Source organism: Camelina sativa, chromosome 9 (assembly GCF_030686135.1).
Source record: "Camelina sativa cultivar CO46 ecotype springtype chromosome 9, ASM3068613v1".
NCBI lineage: Eukaryota > Viridiplantae > Streptophyta > Magnoliopsida > Brassicales > Brassicaceae > Camelina > Camelina sativa.
Genome location: NC_141888.1, coordinates 17,418,191 through 17,427,415, shown reverse-complemented (window position 1 = coordinate 17,427,415; position 9,225 = coordinate 17,418,191). Strand labels below are relative to the sequence as shown.

The 9,225-nt window shown below is 40.1% G+C and overlaps 1 long non-coding RNA gene across 4 annotated transcripts; it reads right to left on the bottom strand.

Annotated features, from left to right (window-relative positions):
- Positions 1–4,776: 4,776 nt before the first annotated feature.
- On the bottom strand, positions 4,777–6,211 carry LOC104710845 (uncharacterized). 4 transcript variants are annotated; one of them, XR_015565558.1, is made up of 5 exons: positions 6,065–6,183; positions 5,590–5,747; positions 5,427–5,489; positions 5,191–5,334; positions 4,777–5,069 (listed from the first exon to the last, which is right to left on the bottom strand). It is a non-coding gene; the product is annotated as an uncharacterized LOC104710845 (long non-coding RNA). The 4 variants fall into 4 exon arrangements; XR_755099.2 differs by lacking the exon at positions 5,590–5,747 and having other exon boundaries at positions 6,065–6,211; XR_002033445.2 differs by lacking the exon at positions 5,590–5,747 and having other exon boundaries at positions 5,427–5,486; positions 6,065–6,154.
- Positions 6,212–9,225: the final 3,014 nt, after the last annotated feature.

The window sequence follows — 9,225 nt, the reverse complement described above, 5'->3', positions numbered from 1 at the left end:
CTAAACTCTTACCTTCACACACTCTTCGAGAGGAAATCGTCAAAGAGACAGCTCAGCTGGAGATTGAAGTAAAGGAAGCTGTTAAAGAAATTGGGAATGCGATCCTGAGGAGTGGAGTGTGTTTAGACCCTGAACTGAGGATCAATGAGAAATGGGAGGATCCTGGCTCTTTCATTTTGCCATTTTCAATAGGCCTTCGGATCTTCAACAATTACTTGTGCGATTTCGGAGCTTCGGTTAGTATCATGCCACTTTCAGTTGCCGACAAGATGGGTTTCAGCATTTTAAAACCAAGGAGCCTATATTTGGTCCTAGCTGATAGGACAATCAGGCACCCAATTGGTATCCTGGAAAACTTTCCTCTCAGGATCGGAAGAGTGGAGATTCCTACCGATTTCATGATCCTTGACATGGATAAGGAACCAAAAGATCCACTAATCCTAGGAAGACCATTCTTGGCAACAGTAGGAGCGGTGATAGATGTGAAAAAAGGACAGATCAGCATTGAGCATGGAGAGCACTTCAAAATAGAATTTGACATCAAGAAAAGAATAAAAATGCCAACCATTGAAAGTCAATTTTTCTCCACCCAAACAAGGCCAACAGAAATCAAGCACCGCCAAAGTGTTCATACTACATTTGCTGTGGAACTAGGACAAGAACCGGAAATTTTTTTGAATCAGTCTGCTACAGTGGAGTGGATTCCAAAACCTCTCCCTCCCAAAAATAATGCTTGAAGAGCATGAAAAGTTAATCTCAGTGACTTAAAACAAGCTCACTTGGGAGGAAGTCCCAAAGTTATATTTTAATCTCTTTTTATTCAATTTATTTATTTTGTTTTGTTTAATTTGGATTCTACAATATTTCTTTTGTCTCTATGAGTTTTCATAAATATATATATATATATATATATATATATATATATATATATATATATATATATATATATCTATAAATAAAAAAAAAGAGGAAAATGAAAATTTCACGAAACCCGAAGCTACACCCGAATACGTATCTGACGCGCCTGATCGTATTCTCACTTGGGTGGCGAGTGGAGTTCGAATTCCACAAAACCCTAGCCCACTCTCGGTGAAGCCATAGTAGCCGACCTTCTCTATTTAAGGAGACTCGAGCCTCAACTCCCCAACATTACAAATCTATAAGTTTCCTCTAAACCCTAAAACTCTTTGTCTTCCAAACTTCCTTTTTTCTCTCTAGAGATCGAGTTTTCTGATCTTGGTGGACTAACCCTATTGATCTCGGTTTAGTATCTTTTTCTTCTTTTCAAGGACTCGCAAATTGCTCCAAAGGTCAAGACATACCAAAAGAAGGGGACCAGATCGACCTCCGCTGCTGCTAGAACAGAAGGAGACGTCGATGCTCGCGATTCCCAGGGAGAAGGAGACGCTTCACATTCCCAACCGCTGAGTGGACGTTTCCAATCCCCTACCTGATGCGCAACCCGATCCGTCACCCGAGGAGGCACTCGAGCACCCGATCGTGTAGACACCCGAGTTCGCTCCCCAAGCCCAATACCGAGTGCAACCCGCAGATCTCCTCGATGTAGAGACCTGTCTACGTCTGAGAGAACCGTCACTGATCCATTGGAGGTTGATTCAGACGCCGATGGAGGAGAACTGGGGGAGAACTAAACCTCCCAGTTGAGAAGCAGAGCTGCGGTTCCAAGGGGGAAGAGACCGGCTTCTGAAAAGGCTGAGAAGGTAGCCGAGAGAGCGGCAGAAGAAGAAGATCAAGATACTGAGGGTGAGAGCCCTGACAATGAAGAGGAGCAGAGAGAACACAGCCGGTTGGCGTCGCGAAGGCTGAAACAAAGAGAGGTGGAGACTCCGGCCAAACTCTTCAGGTCCTCCGCAAGATGAGCTTTGTTGGGACCTGCTACCCCCACCGCGAGACGATGAAACAGTTAGGGATCACTAGAGATGTCGAGTTTCTTTTCGACATGTGCCAGATGATGCGAGCCAACCTAGAGGCCTACGAGGAGGAGATGGTCCACTTCCTTGCCACGCTACGGTTACACTATTTTGAAGACCACCCGACCCTGCTACCCGATGGGAGGATCGGGTTCATCACCTTCTTCGTGCGTAACAAGGAATACCGGCTCACTTTCAAGGAGATGGAGGAGCTGTATGGTTTCAAGGCCGGTCATGGAGAAAACATGGAGGTAAACAAGAAATAGCTTAAATCCCTATGGCTCACAATAGGAGATAAGCTTCCCTACAAATCCACAAGCTCCAAGTCTGCCTAAATTAGGAGCCATGTTTTGAGGTACTTTCACAAGTCCCTAGATTGCACGTTATTTGCTAGGAAGGAAACTGGTAATGTGAACGATCATGAGCTTCAGCTGTTAGACATAGCCTTGTGTGGAATCCTGGATAGTGCTAGGGATGGTAGACCACTAGTAGGGGATATTGCGGATACCAGATTGGTCTTGTTTTTGCTTGATCAGTTCTTATATTTGAAATCCTGGGCCATGAAAACTGAGAGGCGAGAAGGATCTGGCGAGATCTCCATAGGAGGTTTAGTAACGCCAATTTTGGTAGCTTGTGAAGTACCCCTGAAAGGAGTGGTACATGAGCCGAGATGGTTAGATGTTGACTACCTCACATTGGCTATATTCTTGGCTTATGAGAAACCAAATGATAGGTTGCTCTTCAAGTTCGTTCATCCAGCGGTCGGAGCTACTCAAATGATCGTGCCCAACGTCGTGTTCACAAAAATCTGGCTAAGGGCAAACATAGACTTCATGCCACCATTGGAGGAGCTGTACAACCCTGAGGGGGAATCCGAAGCTGAGGAGAGAGAGCCAGCAGGGCAAAGACAGGGGGATGATTCGGAGGATTATGATTTTGAGGAGTATGTTTGCTCTCAAAAGCAACAAGTAGGGGTGAGAGAAGCTCACAAGAGGCTCGGGTGGTTGAAGAGGATGAACAAGTTCCTAGCAATGAAGGTGAAGGATCGTACCGGCACCGTGAAGGTGATGGGAGGACAGATCAGGGAGTTGCAAGACAAGGCAAGCTGTGCCTCAGCTCCCACTTCAGCATACGTACCCACATGGATGGGGAGGAGCGGACCACTAAGAGGACTCCGAGGTTTGGAACCTGCAGAGCCTCAATAGGGCGTTGTCTTACGAGCCACAAGCAGAGAAGTGTGCAACTAGACCTGATAGATCACGGAGAAGCCACTCAGATGCCTATCAGACGCCTCACCCGACAGGGTACACGATGTCATACCCGATGCCTCCATCGAGCACACATTCGGGTGACCACTTGGGTCCTTTCCCTCAGACCTACCAAATTTCATATCCGATGCCGTACTCAATGCATCCTGCAAGCAGCTACATGAGTGACCATTCCGGACCTTTCCCACCATACCCATCATACTACCTGATGCCCTACCCGGTGAGCTACGCGATGCCTTACCCGATCAACCCCTCAGATGCTGGTCCGAGCAGGTCATACGTGCACATAACCGACCTTTCTGATGAGCGAATTCCTGCACCAGCTGAAGCCTACGATGATCCTGGGTACACTTTGGCAAGCATGGAGGCTGCCACAACCTCCTTCTTCACCAACCCATGAGGTACCACTTTCATCCAATCCATTGTTTATACAATTGCATTTTGTTTCATTTCCTTTGTGTGATTCTCATATTTCTTTTTCATACTTTTATTTACACAAGGGACTGTGTAATTTAAGTTTGGTTGAGGGTTTGAGAATATATTTAACATTGTGTTTTATTTTCTTATTTCAAATTTTTGCATATTAGTTTTATTCATTTGAGTCTACATCTATTTGCATAGGAAAACCCAAAATTTTTTGAAAAACTTAAAAAAAAAAAAAAAAAGAGTGTTCTTGTAGTTGCATTTACACTTTAGGATTGAGTCTAGATTGCTTCATATAGTTTTGTTGCATATGCATTTTAGGGGAAAATGATTAAAACCACCTTGTTTAAAGTTCAACCTTAGGATTGAAGTTATAGCCCTTAATCACAGTTCATTGTTGCTAGATCAATCTTTGAAAAAAAAAAGAAGGAAAAATCTTTGTTTAAAACCATGTGTCTTTTGTAAGCTTCTTCCACTTGTGTGAAACTTTCTTGAACATTGCATCATCTCTATATTATTGGACTTAACCTGAACTTAAATTATCTTGCTAATGAAATTTGAATGCTTGCTCATGGTAACTCTAAACTCAGGTTAACACTCTATTATTGCCAATCTTTTCGCTTAACCCAAAAAAACATTTCCCTACCCTTAAAACCCTAACCTTTTCTTTTAAGCCTTGTTGTGATTTTTTGAGTGAGGCCTTTTCATTTGTTGATGGTGCTATAGGTTGTGAAACCTTGAGAGTATTGAGATTGACAAAGAACTGGCTCTTGTTTTAGCTAAGTTTAGAATCATTTGGACTAGCTAATAGAATCGGTTTTGAAAGATAGATGGTTAGCATGTTTATTTGGGGTTGGGTTGAGGAATAAAAAAAAAAACTAAAGAAGAAAGTCCCTAAAGTTCAATTTAATTAGCTCTAAGGGCATCTCCATCAAAGGATCTAACCAAAATTTGTTAAAACATTTTTTATTCTTAATTTTAGAAAAAAGTGAAATTAAGAACTTATTAAGAAACTTTATTATTTCATGGGTCCATTGAAGGTTGTTAAATTTGGAGTTCTTAATTAAAATTTCTTGTTCTTGATTAAAAGAGATTTGTTTGCCTAATTCTGATTTTTCTTGTTCTTCACATAAGCTCCAATGCACTCAAATGAATTCCCCGCAGCATCAAAGATCTTCATTAGTTTATGGAGGAGTAGCTACATATATGGTGAGCTGTGACCACTACATTACTTCAAAGTCCCATAAACCAAATATCTTTGTGCAAAATTGCACACAGCTACTTAAAGTAGAGCAAACATGATGAATTACTTGGGGAGGAATCATGTTAGGAGGGGCCTGACCAGAGAACATTTGTTGTCCAATACTAGGACCACCCGGGGATACATTGGCATGCAGGAACCAACAAATGGCGGCATTGCAACTGGCCTCACTTGGGAGAATTGAGCCTGTTCACATCATGTAGAAAATCAGCAGCAGGAGATGGCAAATGAGATACAAATACTAGGATGTTGAATAACACAATTTATTTGCAGATATTGTTGGTCAGAGCTTATAACATGTCTATACCTGAAACCCATTGTGTATTTGAAGTCTCAAACACAACCGAAAACAGAGGAAAGAAACAGAACCGCAATGCCCATCAATCGTAAAGTTCTTAGCTGTTTCAGTAGGGTGATCTTGCATATGTTTTATACTTGGAAAGGCCTTGACCTGTTACCATAACAACTGAAACCAATCATGGAAATGCTCAAGGAAAAATTGAGTAATCTCAAAAAAGGCCAAACATTTTCAGAAAATTGTACCTTACTTGTCAAGACCAAGAACGATACAAAAAAAACACTTTCAAGCATCAATTATTGTTTCTGCTGCAATCAAATGGAAAAAATGAGGGAGGGATTATATTAACATACTTTCAAGCATCAAGTATTGTTCATACTTTCAACGGAAACAAAAAGACCAGCCAACCTAACAATCTCAGACTTTGACAACAAGTGAGAACCAAAATAATCAATCAATATGTCAGAAACAAGATTGTCTTTGGTCTGATCAACTTGAGCTGCATAATTGCTAAACGAACGCTCACTAGTAGTACAAATAGTTCTTGACATTGAGCCTGAACCAACCTGGTAAAGGATATACACAAGAACGGAGGAGACCACAATTAAGTATTGATTTCACATCAGCACACACATATATTAACATTCATCAAACACTTAAAAAGAATCAGATTCTTATTTTCAATCAAAAACAAGGTTTCTTATCATCAAACAAAGTATTCAATGCAAAGTATTCAAACAAACAAATTAATTTCAAATTCCCAAACAGCTATCATCATAATTTCGCTAGCATCAATTCCAATTTGTAGAACCATAAAATTCTTCTAACATCCATAAAATTCTAATTCATGTCGATCCAGAAGTGAAATCAAAGAGATCATTACCCAGCTTTTTTGATTATTTCACCTCTCAATTCTTCTCCTCTTCTCCAAAGCTTTTCCATTGAGCAATCCAGAGTGACGAAAGAGAGAGACAAGAGAGAGTATAACAAAACAAATAAAATAAAATAAAACAAAAATCTTTTTTCTCCCAGCCAATGAAAAGTTGACACACACGGGTTACTAAATGAATCTAAAACATCTTATATAACGATCGATGCTTATTAAAATTAAGCTGGTTGCATCATTTTTATTCTGTTTTATTATTAGCAAATTTATAAGAAACTTATAAGATGCATTGATGGAGATGACCTAAGTGTCTAAGTAAAAAAAAAATGTGAAAAGTATTGCTATAGTCTCCTAGAAAAAAAAAAGAAAAAACAAATAATATATATAGGAGTATAGCAAAGAAAAAAAATTGTTATAAAATAGAGCTAGATGTTCAAAGTTAAAACCTACCTTAGGGATTGTTAAAAAAAAAAAGAGGAGTTAAAATCAAGGTTGTAGGCAGTTTTATTCTAAGGTGTTGGATATAAAGAAAATGAATGAGAAAATGGTAGATTATCAAGAGCTAAGCTTTGTATGGCCAAATTGTTCTCATTCTTAGATAGTTTTCACAACTGTCTAGCATTCTTTCTTTTTGAGAGTAAGCCACCCAAAGATTTAGTTTGAAACCTACCTACCAAAAAACCTTACCCTTGAAACCGATTGAGCTTGATTCACTTTCCATTTGCAAGAATTCGCCATACACTTTAATGAATGTGAAAGAGATGTTCTTTGAAATTGCAAGTCTTTACTGTTAGTTGGAGGATGAACTAGATCGATGCATGGTGATAAGCATAGAAAAATATTTGTAATTATGTCGATTAATCTTAGCACCGTTAAACTATCTTTAAGAACTATAGCTTGAATCCTTGGCTTAAACTAAAAGGTTATGAGTCCCCATTTTCAAACCTCATCCTCCTACTTTCTTGCTAGGGAACTAGCAAGATATAAGTTTGGAGGTGTGATAACTCTCTAATTTACATGTTTTAGACACCCTTTTTGTCCATATTTTGCATTCTATATACCGCAACCTTAGCATTTTTAGGTCCTTAACTGTAGGAATTTGCATTTAGGCCATTTAGGGTGCTGCATTGTTGCATTTATGCATTTTGGATGAAAACAGGTGCTTTGGAGCCCAAAATGTGGAAGAATGAGGTAAAACCCGAGCATGTACCCGAAGGAGTGATCGTGCAAGAAGAACAGTCTGAACCTCAACCCAATCAAAGAGGATCTAAGAGAAGGAAGAACAACCTGAAGCCCTAATCGAGGAACTACCCGACTTGAACCTCGTGCACCGCCTTGAGCAGACCCTCGGGCAAAACTAGAACCGTAAGGGCTCTAATCCTTACCTCGTGCACCGCCTCGAGCAGGTTTAACAGCTCCTGATCTTTCAGCTCGATCGACCACTCGATCAGGCACTTGGTCGAGTGCTGGCTCGAGTACCTGGTCGACTGCAATGGCGGATTCAGATTTCTCTGCACAAACTTCACTCAAAGCTTCAATAACTGACTAATCCTCCCCATCTTGAACATCACTGTCCTCAGTGACTTCCTCATCAGAGAAATGGATGGCTTTTGCAGTGAACTCCCTTGGATTTTGAACAGCTTTTCGAGGGAGTTGGTTGGGTATAGGAGCAGAAGTAGAGGCAATGTTGCTCTCCATATACTTCACTCTAGAGTTGAGACCTTCAAAGTTCATGTTCAGCTCATTATAATGGGATGTGAGCCTTTGATTCAACTCAGCAAACTGTTTGGCTTCCTCAATCTTTCCTTGTGTTTGCCCAATCAACAATTATTGCATCATAGCTCTTAAGTCTTGTTCTTGGTCTTGGTTAGTCTGCAACCCTGGTGGGGGACACAACTGAGGCTTGAACACTTGATGTTGTTGTTTGGGGACATAGTTTTGTTGCTGTTGAGGCTGTTGAGGTGGATACACTTGGTCTTGTGGATTAGCTACATTGGTGCTCCTATAGGAGAGGTTGTTGTTCTTGAATCCTCCTTGGTTGTAGCCTTTGAATCCACCCTGGTTTTGCATATAACAGAGCTCAGCAAATTCAGTCTCCCCCTCTTGAACTGGAACCTCTTCTTCACCAATGAAGTGAATAGACTTTTGTTGGCTAAGAAGGATCTTGTCAAGCTTCTCATTGACCATCTTCAAGTCCTTCTTGTACTTGTCCTCTTGATCAGTTGATGATGACCTTATGGTTCTGAAACAAGGTTTGTATGGTGGGTGAATGATGATGATGATGAATGTATGCAATGGTGAGATATGAATGGAATGATGGATGGGTGTTTCAATTCCTCTTATGCTGCAGTATAAGAGGTATCAATCCTAAATGAGTGTTTGTGAACAATTAAGATATGAATTTGAATCTAAGTCAAGCCAAATGTAAAGATTGTTTGTCACTAACAATCCTAGGATGAAAATGTAAAGATGCAGAAAGTAAACTACAAGAACTAAGAACTAAATGCAAATGAAACTGAATGTTTGCAACAGTAATGATACTAGAACAGAAATAGAAACTACCACTAATGAACTAATGCAAGACAGGTAATGAACTGAAAACTAAATGAATGCAACTGGAATGAAACAGGAATGAAACAGGACAATCACAAATCATAAACAAGAGTTCTGGGGATGAACTCGAGCAAGCACTCGACCGAGTGTAGGTCGAGTGGGAGGTCGAGTTGGTTAAATCCGGAAAACAGAGCAACACAATAAAAACAGAGCAATGCAAATACGAATCAAACAACAAGCAAGCAACATGATTAAGACTTAAAAATCAATAAACAAAGAAGGTCTTGGGGATGGATTCATGGGATGAACTAATCATTGTGGTTATCTAACTTGGTCAACAAATCTCAAGCAAACTTTGAGCTAACCTCTAGACATATAAATCTAAGACAAGTTTCTTCCACTCTCATTGCAAGAAACAATCAAACCTATGCAATTCTAGACTTGTTCTCACACAGTAAAGAATCTACACAAGCAGGCATTAAGCAATACATCTCAAACCAAACAAGACCTCTAATCTCTTAGCAAGCCTAATGGTAAGCTCTAGATCTAGCCTTATCTATGCTTCTTAAGCATTGGTGTGATGCTAAGAAGCTTGAAATCAGATC